The following is an 8663-nucleotide window of genomic DNA, read 5'->3' on the forward strand; positions in this document are numbered from 1 at the left end:
TTTGAGTGAGCTCTCTGATATGCATGTGAGCTCCAATTTCCTTAATTATAAAATGAAAATAAGCTTGTTTTGAGGAGTAAACTATATAAAGAACTAGCAATCAGCGCTCCCACTAGAGGGTAGCTTTCCTAGGGAGTCTCTGATTCATTGTTCTAGGCCCTCCTTCAGTCTCTAATACATTGCTTCGCACATAAAAATAACAAATTTGAGTCAAAACTTCCAAAAACAGTACTGATTCTTCCATCTGTGGTTTGTCTGCTCTGAACTGATAAGGACTCTGGAGCAAAACTTGGAATCTATATTAAGCAGCCCTGAAGTTTCAATAACAGGGCTAATGTTCTGATAGTGTTGCAGCCAATACAGTTATAATTTTACAAAGACAAATGTTTCCTTAACAAAGTCCTTACACAAATACCCAAGAGACAACATTTAAAATTTAAAAACACTGTTGTAGATCCTCCAATACCTAAATGAAGTGCCTACTTGTTGGCAGCATATTTTCAGGAAGAAACTTGTGTTCGGAGCAGGTAGGCCAGTAACTGCGGTAAACTGGGGTAAGTACTATAATCAGCACAGACCGCTACCATATGCCAACAGCGATAATCCACGTGAGAGGCAGAAGACACAATGTATCACCTGTTTTCCTTTCCTTAAGGGTTATTTTTCCTGAAAGGAAAACAAGTTTCTTTCTTTCCTAAAGGTGTATATTTACCTTTGTATAAACTTCTCCCTGAGAAATATTATCACAAGGATTATTACAATAGAAATGAACACTACTTGGGGTGGATTTAATGATAACTTGGAAACAAAATTATTTTAGTATTTATCAGAAAGAACAGACCAAAAACAACAACAAAAACCCCAAACCACAGAAGGCTATATTATAAATTACTAGAGAGCCAATGCAAAGAACAAAGGACTAAAGGTAGAGATTAGCTTTGAAATATTTTATCAATATCTTATTAATTAATGAAACTGATAATCAACCGGCCCTCTCCAAACCAGTAAAAACTCACCAGGGCAATCCCAAATCTCCTTTTGCTCAAACTACTCAGAACCATTTGTTCCAAACCTACATCGGTCGACCGTGCTAATCCATCTTTCTTCTCATTGTGTCCAGCATTTATGTGAAGCCATTTCCTAGCCTGCAGCAAAGCATCGCTAACTGAAACAGGGAATCACCCAACTCCCCATGGAAGAAAGGGCAGTGGACAGAACACACCACTTTATTACACACACATAATTCATTTCTAATGCTGGTGCCTCCAAAAATAGGTGCAAAATGTTTTGTTTTGTTTTTGTTTTGTTTTTAAAGATTTTATTTATTTATTTGAGAGAGAGAATGAGAACGAGAGAGAGCAGGAGAGGGGGGAGGGTCAGAGGGAGAAGCAGACCCCCCGCTGAGCAGGGAGCCCGATGCGGGACTCGATCCCGGGACTCCAGGATCATGACCTGAGCCGAAGGCAGTCGCTTAACCAACTGAGCCACCCAGGCGCCCAATAGGTGCAAAATGTTAAGAAAAAATACAGCTGTGCCTCAAAACACACACACACACACGTTATTAGTACGTAAATCAATCAACTGGATAACAGCCATTTGAGTGTTAATAATTTAGATGGAAAATGGAAGAAATACTTGAATATGGGTTTTTGAAATCTTACTTGTATAAACACTGTTTATTAAACTTTAAAATTATATGCATTTCAGGAAAGCTTAAAATAAGTAACAACTGTCAAATGTCCTCACCAGGCTCATTCATTCCCAATGGGGCCATTTGCCTACCCTTCCCACCTACTCTCCATTCCTATGGGTGGGGAGCTACTAAGAAACCCTATGTTTTCTTTTTAAAAAATTATTTATGTATTTATTATCAAGTATAATTAACATACAGTACTGTATCAGTTTCAGGTGTAGAATATAACAATTCAACAATTCTACAGATTTCTCAGTGCTCATCACCGCAAGTGTCCTCTTAATCCCCTTCACCTAGTTCACCCCTCCAACCCCTCCCCCCCAGCCACCAGTTTGTTCTCTGTATTGAGTCTGTCTCTTTTCTTTGCTTATTCGTCCCTTTTCTTTTCTTTTTAAAAGATTTTAAGTAATCTCTACACCCAATGTGGGGCTCTAACTTACAACCCAGAGATCAAGAGCTGCATGATCTACCCACTGAGCCAGCTAAGTGACCCCCCCCCCCCCTTTTGTTTCTAATTACAGTACCTTGTAAATGGTACCTTAAGAGGTTTCTATAAAAACTAAGTAAATGGGTTTGTTTTATATTGAACTACCTTTCAGATAACTACAGAGCACAGATTAAGAGTTTCCTCTTGGGGCGCCTGGGTGGCTCAGTTGGTTAAGCCTCTGCCTTAGGCTCAGGCCATGATCTCAGGGTCATGGGATTGAGCTCTGCATTGGGCTCCCTGCTCAGTGGGGAGCCTGCCTCTCCCTCTCCCTGCCGTTCCCCTGGCCTGTACACTCTCTCTCTCTGTCATATAAATAAATAAAGTCTATTTTAAAAAATAAATAATTTTTAAAAACCATAATATAGTAAAAATTAGTGCATCTTTACTAACATAATAAGTTCCAGAGTTGATTCATACAACTCTAATTTTGAAGTAGATATGAGTATAATCTCATAAGTGAAGAAAATGATAAATTTCAGGTATAGGTTAACAAAAATTTATTTACTAAAAATAAAGATGTAATGACCTTCCCATCTGTTCCAAGACCCCATGACGTCTGTTCCTAGACCTCAAGTTAAGAAACCCCCATGACAACTCCAGTGATGGCAAACTCACTGGCCATGCAGGCCGTTCTTTCTTTGTACAGCTCGACAGCAGGAAAGTAGGGTTTTATACAAAAGCAAATTCATCTCCTGTGGCTTTACCAGTTGGGCTTAATTTTATCCTTTGGTATTATTTAGGCTTATATTCAAACCATGGTTTATGAATGATTTTTTCCCCATTTATTAATGAAATGGTATAGAATAGATGATTTCTACTGGGTACAATGCACTCTGGGTAAGGAAACGGGGCAAGTACTGGCTCATGAAATCTGAATTCCAGTCACTCCTGTGTATATCCTGGGCTACAAGGTAAAATGCACTTCTTTTTCTTGCTACAGGTGAGAGTTGCCCCGTGACATTTGGGACTGCAGAATTCTGTACTGTGGGAGGCGTGCTAGGCACTGCGGGATGCGAGAACACCCCAGCCTCTATAACCTACATGCCAGCAGCACCCCCCCAGTTGTGAAAACCAAAAACGTCTCCAGACATCTGCATACATCCTCCAGGAGACAAAACTGCCCCTGTGGAGAACTGCGGATTTAGAACAAGTCTAGTCCCTTTCCAGAATGGCATTCTAATTCTAGTTCCTCCAACTGTTCTCTTTCCTGTGACAAAATTCCAAATCCACGTACTTTTCTCTTGAACACATTAGTGTTCTATCCACCCGGCCTGACACCATTTCCAGTACTGATCACAGGATTCCAAATGTGTAGCTCTGATCAACTCTAAGTACACTGCTGTTTCTAACAGGACACCTGTAATTAATGCAATGTAAGACTACATTAGCTTTTTGGTTACCACCTAATATTGTTGATTCTCACGAGGTTCCAGTAAATTTAAATTCTTGAGTCATTTGCACGCTAGTTACCAACTAGGAACGCTTCTCAGCTTGGCACTAATCAGCCTTTGAGTACAACTGCTTCCTCATTCATCTAACTGTACTACAGCCAGATCATCAACACAAGAATGTGACTAAAGATGCTGCTGAATTCCTTGATAAAGTCCGGATACATTATGGCTGATGCATTTCCTTGATCTACAAACCTGGTAGCCCTACTGTCTCTCTCACACGTGTGCACACACAAAATGCCATCGTTCTCTCTACTGAGCCATGATGGTTCCTATGAATGGGGTTACACAATGTCCCTAACTCCAAGGCAGTTTCCCTTGCAGTCTGGCCACAGTCATGGAGAACATTTCTATGAAGAGTTTTAAGTACACCTTTCGACAAGGTCCACATGTTCAGGTCACATAGTGGTTTTAAAGTTTTTATTGTGTAATAAACAAACACCTTTATGGAAATCTATATTTTAAAAATTACACACTAAAATATAAATATATATCATACAGCAACTAAAGAAATGTGAACAAATCTGACTACACAAATTTTCTAAAGACAAGTGACACACTAGGGAAAAAAAACATTTCCAACTAACATGGCAGATTTCTGCCAATATAGAAAGAGTTCCTGGGGGGCTACCGGAACCATGGGGCTTCTGACCATTCTGAAGATGAATCAGAAAGAGTGGGAGCAGCAAGTGCTCACGCTCAGCCTGGACAATGCTGGCAAAACCACCATCCCCTCAAGAAATGCAAAGGGGAAGACATCAGTACCACCTCCCTGACGCTGGGCTTCAACACGAAAAGCCTGGAGCACGGAGGACTGAAGCTGAACCCCTGGGACGAGGGCGGCCAGCGGTCCATGCGGTCCTCCTGGTGGACCTGGTACAAGGCACAGCTGGCCTCATCTGGGTGGGGGACAGCGCCGGCCGCCAGCAGGAGCTCCAGAGCCTGTGTGGGAGGAGCCTGGCTGGAGCAACCCCGCGGTCCGCCAACAAATAGGACCTGCTCGGAGCGCTGTTCTCCAACGCCGTCCTCGAGGCCTCAGAGCCGGGCTCCATCCAGACACCACGGGTGCACTGGGGAGATCCTCCTATCTGGCACTGAACGGCTCCTGATAACATTTCCCGCCACATCTTCCCAGCCCACTGAGCCACTCCAGATGCCTCTTACCTCACAGTCAAGGCCCCTACTCCAGCCCTCACTAAGCACCACCCACAGGGGAACAGGAGCCGGTCGGCCCGACACTCCGGGCTCCACGCCGTCACCTGCTGCACCCTGTGGCCCGAGGGGGCTGTCTCAGCTGCTACCAAGGCTGGGGGCCTCGTCCTTTGCTTGGCTGTGAGAATAAACCGTTCCTTGCCTTCCCCCCCCCGCAATAAATAAATAAAAATAGAGTTCCTAAAATTTGAGAAGAAGAACACCAATAATTCACTTGAAAAATGAGCCAAAAAACATCCAGAAACGCAACAGACAGCTCAGAAAAGAGGTAAAAATGACTCAAATATAAAAAAGGATGAACAAACTCACCCATGACTTCAAATAAAGCTACCAGTACGATGCCATTTCTCAACAATCGAACTGGTAAAAATCTGAAATTCTGACAACATACTCTATTTTGGGTGATGGCAAAAAGGTACACACTCAAGGAGCAAAATCTGGCAGTATGTGGCACAATCAGGTCCCCGTGGACCTGTGACAGAGCAGTCCCACCTCTGCGGCTCTACCCACAGGTGCATGCTAGCACAGCCGAGAGGCTGAGGCAGAGCACCTCACCGCAGGCCTGGCTGTAAGGGCATGAGCGTGGCAACAACCCAGCAAAGGCGCAGGAGGAGGCAACTCTGGTACTTTCGGATAATGGAGTAAAACGCTGCCAGTGGCAGGAACGGGGAGAAGCTCTTCACACTGTGACGCAGCTCAGTGCACCAGATGCAGTCGGCTGGGAAAAGCAAGGAGCGGGACTGTATGCACAGCAGACACCTTCTACATGAAAGGGCAGGAAACACAAACACACAAACGCACGTGACGACATCTGCAAAAGGAAACCTTCCTTGAGTGGAATAAACCACATGGAAGCAAAGCCTTCCCAACTGCAACTGATTACACAGTTTCAACTTTGGAACCATGTGATTATTTTAAATAATAAAAATTAAATTTTAACACAAAATAATCACTAAAAATTTAAAACAAACTGAAATTTAATGTCTAACAATGTATCAGCTTGGTTACATTACCATACAGAAAAAAAACTTTTTTTCAAGTCATGTTAGAAAACAGTATTTTGACGTTACATCTCTGGTAGACTCTAAGAACAGATACCTTGCTAAGAAATATTAATCTTGGGGCGCTAGGCGGCTCAGATGGTTAAGTATCTGCCTTCAGCTCAGGTCGTGATCCCCGGGTCCTGGGATCCAGCCCAGCATCAGGCTCCCAGCTCAGCAGGGAGTCTGCTTCTCCCTCTGCCTGCCGCTCCCCCTGGTTGTGCTCTCTCTCTCTCTCAAATTAATAAATAAAATCTTAAAAAAAGAGAAATATTAATCTTCATTCAGAAGTCCTGTTTAGTAATACTGGCATTACTACGTATAATACTGGAACTATATGACAGAATAAAGCAAACAAGTAATTGTGTTAATTTAGTTATAAAACAAGATTTTCCATGTAAGAGAAAGGAGATTAAAATTTTTCAAAAATCAAAGAAATTAAATAAAAAACTGTAAGGCCAAACCTGAATTGGTAACATCAGAAGAAATTCATGGATTTTTTTTCCCCTACAACAAATAAGTATCTTCTAGTTCTTTCCATGCAAAGGCCTTGAAGCAAAAGACAAGCTCCAAAAAATAAGCACGTGTAGCACCTAGACTATGATCTCTAAATATCACTCTCCACTAAAAGGAGTCAGAGCTCCTTGGAGAAATGGCTGAATCCAGGTGTCAGTCAGAAAACGGACAAGATGAGTTTGATACATCTTGTTATGCCAGAAAAAAAAAGATGTTCTCAAAAACTAACTGGTTCATTCCAAAGAACCTTCTAGCCAACCAAAAGGTGCACCTGGCCAAATCTGGGGAAATCTGAATGCCAGCAAAAATAATGACTACAAACTGACTGAAACACAGAACAAATAGAAGTCCTCACACGCACCCCAATGCTTACAGCAGTATTATCAACAGTAGCTGAACGACGGAAACAGCCCAGGTGTCCATACTGATGGATGGATGAAGAAGAGGTGGTATATGGAGGCACAATGGAATACTACTCAGCCATCAAAAAGAGTGAATTCTTGCCATTTGCAATGATGTGGATGGATCTACAGAGTACTATGCTAATAAGTGAAGTAAGTCAGAGAAAGACAAGTACCATATGATTTCACTTGTATGTGGAATTTAAGAAACAAAACAAGCAAAGGAAAAGCAGGAGAGAGAGAGAAACCAAAAATCAGACTCTTTACTCTAGAGCACACTGATGGTTCCCTGAGGGGAGGGGGTGGGGGACGGAGGAAGCAGGTGAAGGGGATGAACGAGGACACTAATGAAAGGGCACCTGGCTGGTTCCGCCGGTGGAACACAGGCCTCCTCGCCTCCAGGTTGTGAGTTCGAGCCCCACACTGGATGTAGAGATTACTTAAAAATAATAAGATCTTAACAAAATTACACTTATCATGGTGAGCACTGCATAATGTATAGAACTGCTGAATCACTATATTGTACACCTGAAGCTAATATAACAATGTATGTTAACTATACTGGAATTTAAATAATAAGCTTATTTTAAAAAAATGAAAAAAAAATCTTCACATTCCTAATGATAGTAAAGAAAACCATGCAAGCCAAAAACAAAATCATAATCACTGTCACCACTCCAGGTAACTAGGGTACCAACTCCTTGGCCTGAAAATAAGCAATTCAGGTAAAAGAACTCAGAAACTCTGCTTTCCTTAACTTAGATGCAGAAAATTTGTTTCTTTTTTTAAAGAAAAATTCCAGCCACTCAATGTGACAGAAATCATAGAATTAGAAAAATCACAATTTTGTAAGCCCTACTTGACTAGGCACAGATCTACAAAGGCTAAAATCTGCACTGGAGGTTCAGGGGCACACAGGTCCCCTCCTACTGTGCAGCCAGTGGGCGGCCACAGACCACAACCAGCACTACTTAACCAAGCATTCTTATCAAATAGTTTGATCTGAAGCCAACTGGGCTTTAAAGCTATGGAAACAAGTCAAATACCACCACCATCCCTGCAAACAAAAAAGGCAAGTGGAGTATGGGATATTCTACAGGAAAATTTAGCCAGTTTTTTCCGGCATGTCTATGACATGAAATAAAAGTCCGGTTGGAGAGGGGTGAGAATGCTCTAGATTAAAAAGAGACATAAGATAACTAAATATAATGTGTGGACCTTGTTTGGATCCTGATTCAGATAAATTACCTGTAAAAACAGTTTTTCAGAGAGACAGGGAAATCTCAATATGGGCTAGATATTAGAGAACAGTAAGGGAATATGGTTAACTTTGCTGGCAGGATTACTGCATTATGGTTAGATTTTTTGAGATACACACCGAAGGAGAAGAAAAATAACATGTCAGCTTTCAGGATTTGCTTTAAAGATTTTATTTATTTATTTGACAGAGAGAGAGGGGGGGAAGGGGGGAAGAGAGAGAGAGAGAGCATGAGCAAGGGGAGGGGCAGAGGGAGAAGCCGGCTCCCCGCTCAACAAGGAACCCGATGCAGGACTCGATCCCAGGACCCTGGGATGGAGCCCCACATGAGGCTCCCTGCTCAGAGGGGAGCCTGCTCCTCCCTCTCCCTCCGCTCCTCCACCCCCCACCTCATGCTCTCTCACTTACTCTCTCTTTCAAATAAATAAATTTTTTTTTTAAATATTTTATTTATTTCCTTGACAGAGAGAGAGAGTAGCAGAGGGAGCGGGAGCGGCAGACTCCCTGTCGAGCAGGGAGCCCGATGCGGGGCTCGATCCCAGGACCCTGAGATCATGACCTGAGCCGAAGGCAGACGCTTAACCGACTGAGCCACCCAGGCACCC

General features: G+C 42.6%; 1 pseudogene; it reads left to right on the plus strand.

Annotated features, from left to right (window-relative positions):
- The first annotated feature begins 4269 nt into the window (after positions 1 to 4269).
- Positions 4270 to 4729, plus strand: LOC110583150 (annotated as a pseudogene).
- Positions 4730 to 8663: the final 3934 nt, after the last annotated feature.

The sequence above is a fragment of the Neomonachus schauinslandi genome, chromosome 8, assembly GCF_002201575.2.
Source record: "Neomonachus schauinslandi chromosome 8, ASM220157v2, whole genome shotgun sequence".
Classification (NCBI taxonomy): Eukaryota; Metazoa; Chordata; class Mammalia; order Carnivora; family Phocidae; genus Neomonachus; species Neomonachus schauinslandi.